Source organism: Rutidosis leptorrhynchoides, chromosome 3, assembly GCF_046630445.1.
Source record: "Rutidosis leptorrhynchoides isolate AG116_Rl617_1_P2 chromosome 3, CSIRO_AGI_Rlap_v1, whole genome shotgun sequence".
NCBI classification, from domain to species: domain Eukaryota; kingdom Viridiplantae; phylum Streptophyta; class Magnoliopsida; order Asterales; family Asteraceae; genus Rutidosis; species Rutidosis leptorrhynchoides.
In genome coordinates this window covers 663,723,169-663,734,030 of record NC_092335.1, presented here as the reverse complement: position 1 = coordinate 663,734,030, position 10,862 = coordinate 663,723,169, and the positions used below count along the sequence as shown (strand labels likewise).

General features: G+C 33.5%; 1 pseudogene; it reads left to right on the top strand.

Annotated features, from left to right (window-relative positions):
- The first annotated feature begins 839 nt into the window (after window positions 1-839).
- On the top strand, window positions 840-3,743 carry LOC139902572 (myosin-11-like; annotated as a pseudogene).
- Window positions 3,744-10,862: the final 7,119 nt, after the last annotated feature.

Below are 10,862 nucleotides of genomic sequence, written 5' to 3'. Positions count from 1 at the left end.
TTGTTGATTATTGTTGTTCAAGAGTATGATGATGTTGTATACCTCTAGTTGATCTAGAGAAGGATTATTGTATTGCTCTCCTTGTTGATGATAGTGGAATTTAAGTGGCTTACGAGTCCCGTGGTTTTTACTCTCGATTTTGAGGGGTTTTCCACGTAAAAAGTCTCGTGTGTATTGTGTGTGCTTTGTTATTTCGTATTTGCTGATTTGGGACAGAATTGGGGCTGATTTGTGGTGATTGTGGTATACCTTATTTGTTAGTTTCCTCACGGGTTCATACGGGTCGGGAAATGCTTGTCAAACGGGTTTGTTTCCGCTTTGTAGTTTGCCCGTTGTGACCATTTTCCCATCATAGAGTGTTATAGATTTTGAAATATTGTTCTTGATGCATTTCTAATGGAACAAATAGAGATCTTAGGACAGTACAAGAATTAAAACGATGACAAAAAAGATGGTGTGGTCAGAGTACTTATGTTCCCAGTAGAAAGAAAGGATTCTAGTACTATCTTATCGAACATTACGTTACATATTATATAGTTTTGTTATTCTTATGTGTGTACGAGCAAACTTTCTTATTTGCATGAGCCTGGTGTATTGCAAAATTTTGCTACAAGATATCATCAGCTCAATGAAATATATGTAAGAAGATATCTACTTTCATTTACAAATGTTTATTATTTTTGCTCAATCTGGTGAAAGGAAACCATTAACTACTGCAGCTACGGGCGGCTCTGTCATAATATTATCGTATTCTGACATCTGGCAGACATATACCGGCAATATCCTAATTGCTGTTTGACCCTTTAAAAAGATTGCCACACTTGTATGATACTCAGATAATGGAACAGTACAAAGGAGCCTCAATAGGGGAACTCGATCCTCATATTTTTGCAATTGCAGATACTGCTTTTAGGTTATCTCTTTCTCTTTCTTGTATTTTGCATGCTAGATATGGCAAAACCAACCAATCTATGGGTGTTATTGGTAACGATTCATGCGGGTACAATGTGTTGATAGCGATATGAGTAAAATTTGGGTAGACGATACAAAAGTGACCCAAAGTGAATTAACATGCTTTCAATGTTCTAGACCATTTTATTAAGATGTTATAAATTCAGTAAAATCTCTAGAAGCCTTTGGAAATGCAAAAACTGTTAGAAATAACAACTCCAGGTGCAGCCCGGTTAATGTTATCCTGTAAGTTAGTTAGAATCTTATAATTGCATTTTTCACACATCTGTTATACTTGTCACTTTATCATTGCAGCCGTTTTGGTAAATTGTTGAGTGATTTCAGTTTCTCTCGTTCTTATATTAATGTAAAATATGGTGCAGGCACCAAGAATTTCTAGATCAAATATGCCAAAGGGGGCTGCTCGTGCACTTGCAAATGCTGCTTCTCATAAGATTCTGCTTGCTCAATGGCATGGGATTGTGACCAAACTTAGATGCTTGTTAAATACGTTGAAGGCTAATTATGTAAGTCTGATATTTCCAAAATTTCCCTTCTCGGGCAACCATTATTTATAGGTTCAGGTCATTACGTGTAATGTTCGTTACAGGTTAAATCTTTGACTGTAAAAGTAATAACGGTTTATAGTTTTTGGCATATATCATGATGAGAAATTTGACTGTAAAAGTAATAACGATTTATAGTGTTAACTACTGTGTCAAATATGAGTACATAATTTGTATTTTTCAGCAGTAATGTAATTTCAAGTGTACTATGTTTGATGTAGGAGGTTTTAGGCATTATATACATCTTGGGTGACTATTAACCAGTTTGATCCCTTTGACCTTAGCCATTCAAGCTTCTTTTTCTTTCTTTACTAGTTAGATATTAAACACAACCTGAGTCAACACGTTCATAAGTGATGGTCCAAATTATTCCTTCATTTGTGAGCCATGTACCGAGGTGTTTTATGTCCTTATGGACTTATCTATCACATGATAATAGGTGCCTCCTTTTTTGATATGCCAAGCGTTCACACTAATATTTGCTTTCATTAATGTCCAGCTATCAAACAGGTTCTAATGCCAAAAAGCTACATTTATCGATGCCTGTTAACGTTTTCTGTAGTGGATGCTTTTTCTTTTATTTAAATTAATTTAATTTTTATCATCACAGCCTTTTACTGAGACGAGAATGCTGCTCTTATAGTAATGCATAATATTTCAGGTCCGGGCTGGCTATATTAGAACGTTGGTGCTACAAGGCAACCGACGAGGTGATGGTTTTATTATCGCTGCTACATGAATACGTGATGCTTGTTTTCTATGTATTCTAGAGGTGGCGGTCGATTTCAACCCACATACTCATCATTGGGTCGATTTCGGTTAATACAAAAGCTAATAAGGAAACAGGCTAACGAGATGTATAATTTTATAGTTTTGAAAACGTGCTTTAGGTCAACCTGACCCAACCTATTTTGACCCGTACAATAACACTAAGCTTTTGACCAAACACCAGCCAGCCTGCCCATTCTTCTACCTCCTATGTATTTCATATATTACTCTTTTTTTAACTATGGAGAAGCCCAATTGCAGTATGCAGGATCAGCTTGGGATGAACTCATGCACATAAGACGAGCTATTGCATTCCTGGTAGTGTTTTGTGTTCGTTAAGTATATATGAACTCTGTTTTGTCATATTACTTAGGAAGTTATATTTAGGTCAAAACTTTGCTATCTTTATCTTAGGTTACTCATCAAAAGCCAAAGATTAAGCTGATTGAACCAAGTCGTGAACTTTGTCCCGTAAGTGTAAACTTTTCGTCAATGCTAGCAGAGTAACAGTTACATTTATACATTTTTTGACTTACATTATAACTATTGATAACTTGCAGATGCTTACAACATCTATACAGAATCAGTATTATGTTTTGGGATGATCGAAATGGCACACATAGCCTTCCTCCAGAAGTAAGTCTCGGTTCCTACGCTGACTGTATCGTAATGCTACAGAGTTTACAATGATTATATAACTCATTTTTTATATCATTTGCGTCATGCTTTATTCTTTTGACAGGTAATTTCTAACATGAGGATTCTAATGACCCAAGATTCAATTAATTCTATTTCCAACAACCCTTTATTGCTCGATGATGATTCAAGGTTGTCTTTATTCCAACCAATAGGAATAGATCTAATATCGTTCTACAATGTTTTTTTTTATCTTCCTAATACTGCCCCTGTGTCAATCAACTAATGTGTGAGATACTAATACAAGAGTCTAGGTTATCTGCATTTTGATTGAACCCATTTGTCCTTTTTTTTTTTTTTTTTTTTATAAATCTTTGATTTTGAATCATTAGGGATGAATGTATAACTCAAATCAGTTAATTCATTTATATTACTACCTCAAAATAAGCTGCAAGTCACCTCTTTCGTTTTTAACCACCTCTACATTAGCTGTGTGGGTCTTTCTACTCATACAATCAACATACGGCCATGCGTTTTGTGATTCGATGTTTAGTAGAGGGTAGATTAGTCAAATAAAAACAAAATCGTCAAACTTAAAAGTTGCAATTATCTGGTATAAGAGTGTTTGCTGTAGTGATACTGAAAATTGTTGTTAATTGTGTTATGCTACTATGAACTAAATACTTTCATTTGGTGAAGCATACCATTCTCGACAGATGACCTCACGAAATCAATGGAACGGATTAGTATATCAGATATGAGCCTCCACCCCTTCTCTGTGAAACTTCTGGTTTTGGCTTTTTAGCATTGCGTCCGAATTAACCATTGATCGAAGATGACACCCTTACTACAAAGTCGGTATTTAGTTAATTAGTACAAAAGCCAGTTAGAGGTTATCATGTATGATATTTAGTCCAGCAGTCAATGCGATAGGTTTTTCACTTCCAATTTTGCAGTGTTAAATATATATTCTTGTAGTCATCTGATCATAGATTTGAGTTTTTTACTTTTTACTATTCTCTTTCATAGAGGTAGCTTATTGCATGTAAAAATATGTAAAATGTAAATTCAATTTATTGGATGCACGTTAGCTGCACTGTTAAGATGTTCATTATCTAGTGATTCACCCGGTTGTAGAACAATGGCTAGTGTCTATCGGTTGATGGCTTTCCGCTACTTATGACATTAGTTGAGATTATTTCGTCTTGGTAATAGTTACAACATTTTCATTTAATTATGATTGTAAGTTTTAACTATCGGTCATAACAAATAGTCAAAAGATCTACATGCTTAACTGCATGCATGTGGCATCATATTAATAAAAATCTCGATTTAATGCAAAAGGGATCGTATAGTATCATGTGATATAACATGGAGTAATGAATTACTTGTATCATAAATATTTATAAACTTGGTGTGAATTGCATGATCAAATTTGTAGCTAGCTTTTTAAATTCAAATATTACTTAATTAGTTTATCAAGCTCATCAGAAGGTTGAAATTCTGACTCTGTTGCAATAGTGTTGTGCATATTGGGATCAGTACACACACACATGTGTGTGTGTATTTAAATGAGGGTGTATTCATGTGAAACTGTCAACAGATAATTACTTCTAAATGTATTTGACGTGATCGAGTTAATCAAAGAATCGTTGTACTTTGATAATTCACATAGAAACAGTGTCAAATATTATTACTTTTTACTTTTCCAAATTATATGAAAATAGTTGAGAACTTGTATTTTTGCCGTTTTTTTTTTTTTTCAATCACATGTAGCAAAAATGCAAGTGTTTAATTATCCACTAGTAAGAATTTTCAATCTCATCATGTAACAGATAATTAACGACAGATATGGGATTAGATTTGTACCAAAACATGAGTTTATATACTACTATTAATTCATTTAGATTATTCGCATTTATATTTGTACTAGTGAAATGACCCGTTGGAAACACGGGTTTGTTTAAACGAAACAGTTTAATGATATGTTTTACGTATTAAGTGAATGTAAATGTTAAAGTCATTTAGTTTATTGACTCGTGGAACCACGGATTACGACTAAGAAACTTGTCGTTGATTTTACAAACATAAAGTTCGTTAAAAGTTGAGTATTTATATTTATAATAATAATAATAATAATAATAATAATAATAATAATAATAATAATAATAATAATAATAATAATAATAATAATAATAATAATAATAACAATAACAAATGCCTTTTAATTTTTTTTAGAAAAATTAAATTACAATTTAGGAAAGATTAATATTTCCTTTTATAAAAGATTTTGTATTATTTTTTAAATTAAATTAATATATAATTATGACATCATCATCATAAAAATTAAGTTAAATGATGACATCATCATTTTAGAGGTTTATTATAATAGATATGGTATATCTAAACATTCTTCTTAATTAGGCACGTACTCCTCTTTAATTAGCTTAGCCGGCTTTAGCCATCTAGGGGATTGATTTGGACCGGATTTGGTAGCTAATTACTTTCTTTGCTAAGGACAAGAAGCAAAAGATCAAATATCAATTCATAAACAACTTAATTAGTTAGCTAGAGAAGTCTTCTAGTTTGAATGACAAGTAATTATCTTCAAAACAACATTTGCTAATTTGTTACAATTTAATTTGATACATACAAGAATTTAAATCATGCTATATAAGATGATAAAAGCAAAATTAAATTTTAATCTATGAAAATGTTCAAGTTTCATGGATTTATTTGATGAACTTATTCTACTACATGAGTTTAATGAATTCAGTGGGCCTTGCATTGTCTTCCTAGTTCCATCTGTTTTTGAACTATTTTCATAACTTTTGTCTCTCAAAAAAGTCAAGGAAAACGTATGTAAAAATACAAATGCTAAAAAACAAAGGAAGTAGGTTACTTCTTTTGTACACATATATTCACTTTAAATCCGACCTTCTTTTCACGCTTTTAATTTAAAATAACGAGTGGGAAGAAACTTTGTTTAATGATAATTTATCATAAAACACACGTAGAATAAACAGGTAATAAATATTTTTTATCTACACTAATTAAACATGTACCTAAATTTTCTTTTTATAACATTATTTGATTCCGTATATTTAATAAATAAAATTAGAGATTAGATTGGCCTGCAAATTAAGAAATGAACTGAATTTGTTACGGTAGTTTTTGGTATGTTATTTGGTACTTTGCCATGTTTGTTTTAGATCATAATATATACGAACCAAAGCTAACCCGAATACGTACAGAAGGAGAGCTCATACAAGTCATAAATTACAAAGTGGATCACGAGTTATCTCATATGAAAGAATAGAAATACCAAAGTCTTTCGGAATAAAATTGGTCATCGGTTGCGATTCTCAATAACATAAAAGTATCGAGCTTTGAATGAATATCAAAGAGGTATAAGAAAACACCGTTGGATGACATCAATGACTAATCAATCCGGGTAACTACCTTTCGAGATCAAGTAATCGAACTGGGATTGGTTAACTTTGTCTCGTGTTTATCGAATGTATATAGGTCGATGGTTGTTTTCCTACTATTTCGTGGCCCCACATAGCTTCACATATATATAGTGTAAATTTTCGTGAGCCGAGTTGGTTTTACCCTTTGTATATTTGTTATTCTAATAAAAATTTGTTGCTTTTAAAAAATAAATAACATACTTCTTTAGCCATTGCGGCCTTCTCATATTTTTCTTAAGAATCTTTAACAATGAGATTAACATGTCTATTAATTAATTAAATTAATTAATTAATTGACTAATAAAATAAATAAACTAGAGCCATATTAAACAGATAAAAATCGTGTACGGGTCGATTATCATATATTTGTATGATTAAGACCAACACATGCTACAAGTGATTGTGACAAATTAGTTTATCAAATTTAAAAATTACTTTTAGGGTAATACTTACAATCTAACACATACTACGTACAATATACAGAGAAAAATGATAACGACGCCTACAAATTATACGGAGTATTTATTGATAAAATAATTTTATCTTTAAAGTCTTCTTTTTGTTGAACTCACCCTTGTGGTCCAGTCCAGTAGTTCATCCATTTGTAATTATGCATTGGGATGGGGTGGGGAGGTCTCAAGTTCGAGTCCCTCCCCTTAAAAATATTCGTGGGATTTATTTCCTGAAAGCCGAATTGCCCCGAGGAAGGTTTTACCGACCCGTATTTAGGACCCAGGTTCGACCGCCTGCCCCTCGGGATGGTATAAGGTTCGGATCCCTGTAATGCGGTTCGGGTTTTCTGCCCGAAAGCGCGTGCGTGCGTGGCAAATGAAAGTATTTGATGCCAACAACTTTGCCTTTTAAAAAAGTCTTCTTTTTGTTTAAAGGTGATTAAAGATTTTGATGATCAACACATATTTTGATGTGTACACCTTAACTACGAGTACGACGATGTATGTTATGCCTACGATTGATTAATATTAATATTAATATACGGATACGGATACGGGGCACCAACAATGACGGAAAAGAGACTTCAGTTGTAAATTGATCACGCCTAAATCTAAATTGGTTGTTTTAGATTTATACATGAGTGCTTAATTTGGAAAAATGTATTGATCGATTGTTTTAACTTCAATAATTGTGCAAAACTCGTTTGAAATCTGAATCCCAATGGCGTAAAACAAACGATTGAATTAACCTTACTCGATTAGATCGAATAAGCTAATATCTTAAGTATCGACAAACTCCGATATCGACCGGAATCTCAATCGGAGTTGTATCTTTCATTGAACAATGTTACGGTATGGTTTTGGCAGAGTAACAGTATGTGTTCAGTCATGTATAATGAACGACCCATTGGGTGTATTTATAAGTGTTTTGAGAGAATAATGACGTGACATATGCCCCTTTCATGGTTATAACAAACTTTACCGGATTTGTGGGCTGACGTGGCACTTGTCCTTTTCATTAGCATAAGTGCATAACAAACAGATCTTAAGACCACTTGTAGTGGTTGGGGGCTTGGGTTGAGGGCGTGAGTTGCTTTTTGATGACTAGGACGTGTGGGTTATGTTTGTGGAGTAATGGTGGTGTGGGTTTATGGTGTGGGTTAAGAGTATTGTGATGATGTGTTAAAATATAATTGAGTTAAATATTAAAAGAGGATAAAAATAATATTTTAAAATAAAAATATAAGAAAAAAATTGGCAACGGATGTTGCTTGGTACGTTGCTTGGCAACGGACAGGGGTAAAATACACCATCCCACGCATTGATACTTACAATTTATGGTGTTGGTTGGGTACCACGTGGGCTTGCAACGCCCCAAAACCAAACCGCTACAACAAGTCTAACAAACTTTTCTAGATTCGTGGGCTGATGTGGCATATAACCCATTTGTGTGTCTGTTCCAGGATCAAGTGTTTGTTCTGAGTGCCTTGTTCCGAAACCATGTGATTTTCCTGAAATAGTATGTCTATTCCGGAATGATTGTGGTCATTTTGGAGTGGTGTGGCGGATCTTACTACAACGTGACGGATGAATGTCTTGCTCTTGGTTTAGTTAAAAAGAACTTTACCCGATGTTTATTCTAAGTGCTTCTTCATGGTATTCTCTTGAACGGGTAAGATTACAGCCGGTTCGTATCTTCATTCGTAATATTCTTGCAGAGATTGTCGGGTGACTAGTGTGTCTGGCCGAGCGAAAATATGGTTTGTAACCTCCTTTTTGTACCCGGGTGAGTGGTGCCGGTGTCTGACTCACTTGTCCGGGTAGGATGAGCTTATGTGATGTCACGACCAGCTTTTATACGGGACGTTTCTTCCTGGATGTTGCCTTGAATGATCTTCTGGCCGGTTTGCTTAAGTATGACCGAGAAAATGTTTTTTCTCCTGGACCGTTATGCAGGTTAGATTCAAGACGGAACTTCATCGAGTCATGAAAAAATGTGTTTTATCGATCGAATTATTATGTGTATCATCATAAATGTATAGGGCGAAAAATAAAGTGACACCAAATTAAAAATAAACACATAATATTTATATTATTAATATATTTTTGTAGTTCTTTTTATCCCATTCATACTTTTTTTTTTTTTTTTTTTTGTTATATCACCCTAAACATTCTCATAAGGTAGGTGCTACTCAGACACATATTTGTGATTTATACACACCTAATTATATCTTTACTTATAAAAATTAAAGTTTAATTCTCTAGATAAACTTACAGATATGATTGAAGGTTTCACCTCCCTTCTCATAATAATATGACACATACCATTTTTTTTTTAAAGTTTAATACTCCATTGGTCCCATATTAATAATTTACAGACAAAAAATAACAGTTTAAAATTTTCATAAAAGTACTGTATTTTCGGTTTACTTTTCAGTTTTACCTTTACCTTTTCTTTGTCCTTTAATCCTTTTTTTTTTTTTGAACAACTTGAAAATTCTAAAAAGCTAGCAAGGTGTTAGAAAATTACAAAGTCATTAAAAGATTTTGCAACCAAACATTCCAATTAAGATTAGCTTTCATAAAACGGGAAGAAAGCCAATCAAAAGAGGATAAAAAAATAACATCTATAATATGACGTTTCTTAAATTTTTTGGGCTTGAAAATAACCCCGTTTAATCGCCACAAGGTCCACATTGTTGCAAAGCAGATAACTTTGATATACCAAGACTTCTTTCGGATCCTTAAGAGTGACCATTAGCAATTGCCACAAATTATCAAACGTATGCCTTTTTTGAATATCAACACCAATCCAAGAAGCAATGTAAGCCCAAACGCAAGAAGCAACCCCAGCACACAGTCGAAGAAGATATGAGGGAAGTCTTCAACATTTAACAAGCAAGAAGAGCATAAAAGGCTTCGAACCACGACACCCCTATCCGATAAACTACATTTAGCTGGGAGCTTGTTATGTATAGCACGCCAAAGAAAGATATTCACCTTAGGGGGAACCAAATTGCACCATTGATAAAGGACGGGTATAAGCATCAGAATAGTCTAACAACATGCGAAATTTGCTAATAGAAAAATAGCCTTCGGGAGTCAAGTTGCATACCCATTTTTCAGGTGTGTCCGAAAAGGTGACAAGAGCAGTAGCAGCGCATAGATCTACCATCTGTTGGTTCTCTATTCCTAATTGAACACTCCTACGCCAAGACCATATCCAATCCTCATTATGGTTGCGATCTCCAACCTTACAGAATTTAGCCTTTTCAAAAGCAAATAAACGAGGGAATTTGAACCTCAAAGGGGTATCGTTAAGCCATTTATCATACCAAAATAACGAGTTAATGTCGTTACCTATTTTAATAGATAGCAGATTAGCAACAGAGAGAATATTGTCATGTATGTCAAGAATAACATGATTAATAACCGCACATGTTCCACCAGATACAACGTTAACAGGAGGATAATAGCCATCTAGTTGTACACCGTGAATAGATTTGATCAGATTGACCCAAAGCCAATCTCGACATGTAACATATCTCCACCTCCATTTACAGAGAAGAGCTTTATTAAGAGATTTGAAACTTACAACCCCGAGATAGAACTTGAGCTTCTTATTCTTTTCTATTTATGGAAGTGAATTATTAATTTGAGACATCCTAAAATGAAATAGTGGACTATTAATATGGGACGAATGGAGTAGTATTATGTAACAGTAAAAAATTATTAAAATCTCCTCATAACATCAAATTTACGTTTACAAATCACAGTTACAATAACCGGTAGTCTTAAGCCTGAATTATATATTATTTCTTTGAGAGCTTTCTGGTCAAAATAATAACATTTATCATAAAGTGTCATTTTTAAATGTTCATATTTTCTCCTAATCATAATGTTTGGGAAATTTGTTAAAAAAAAAAAAAAAATTTACTTCCCCCTTCCCCACATGGTCACTTCCCGCTTGTTCATTCTCTAACATGCATAACAATCAATAGTCCAAGGTTGTAAAA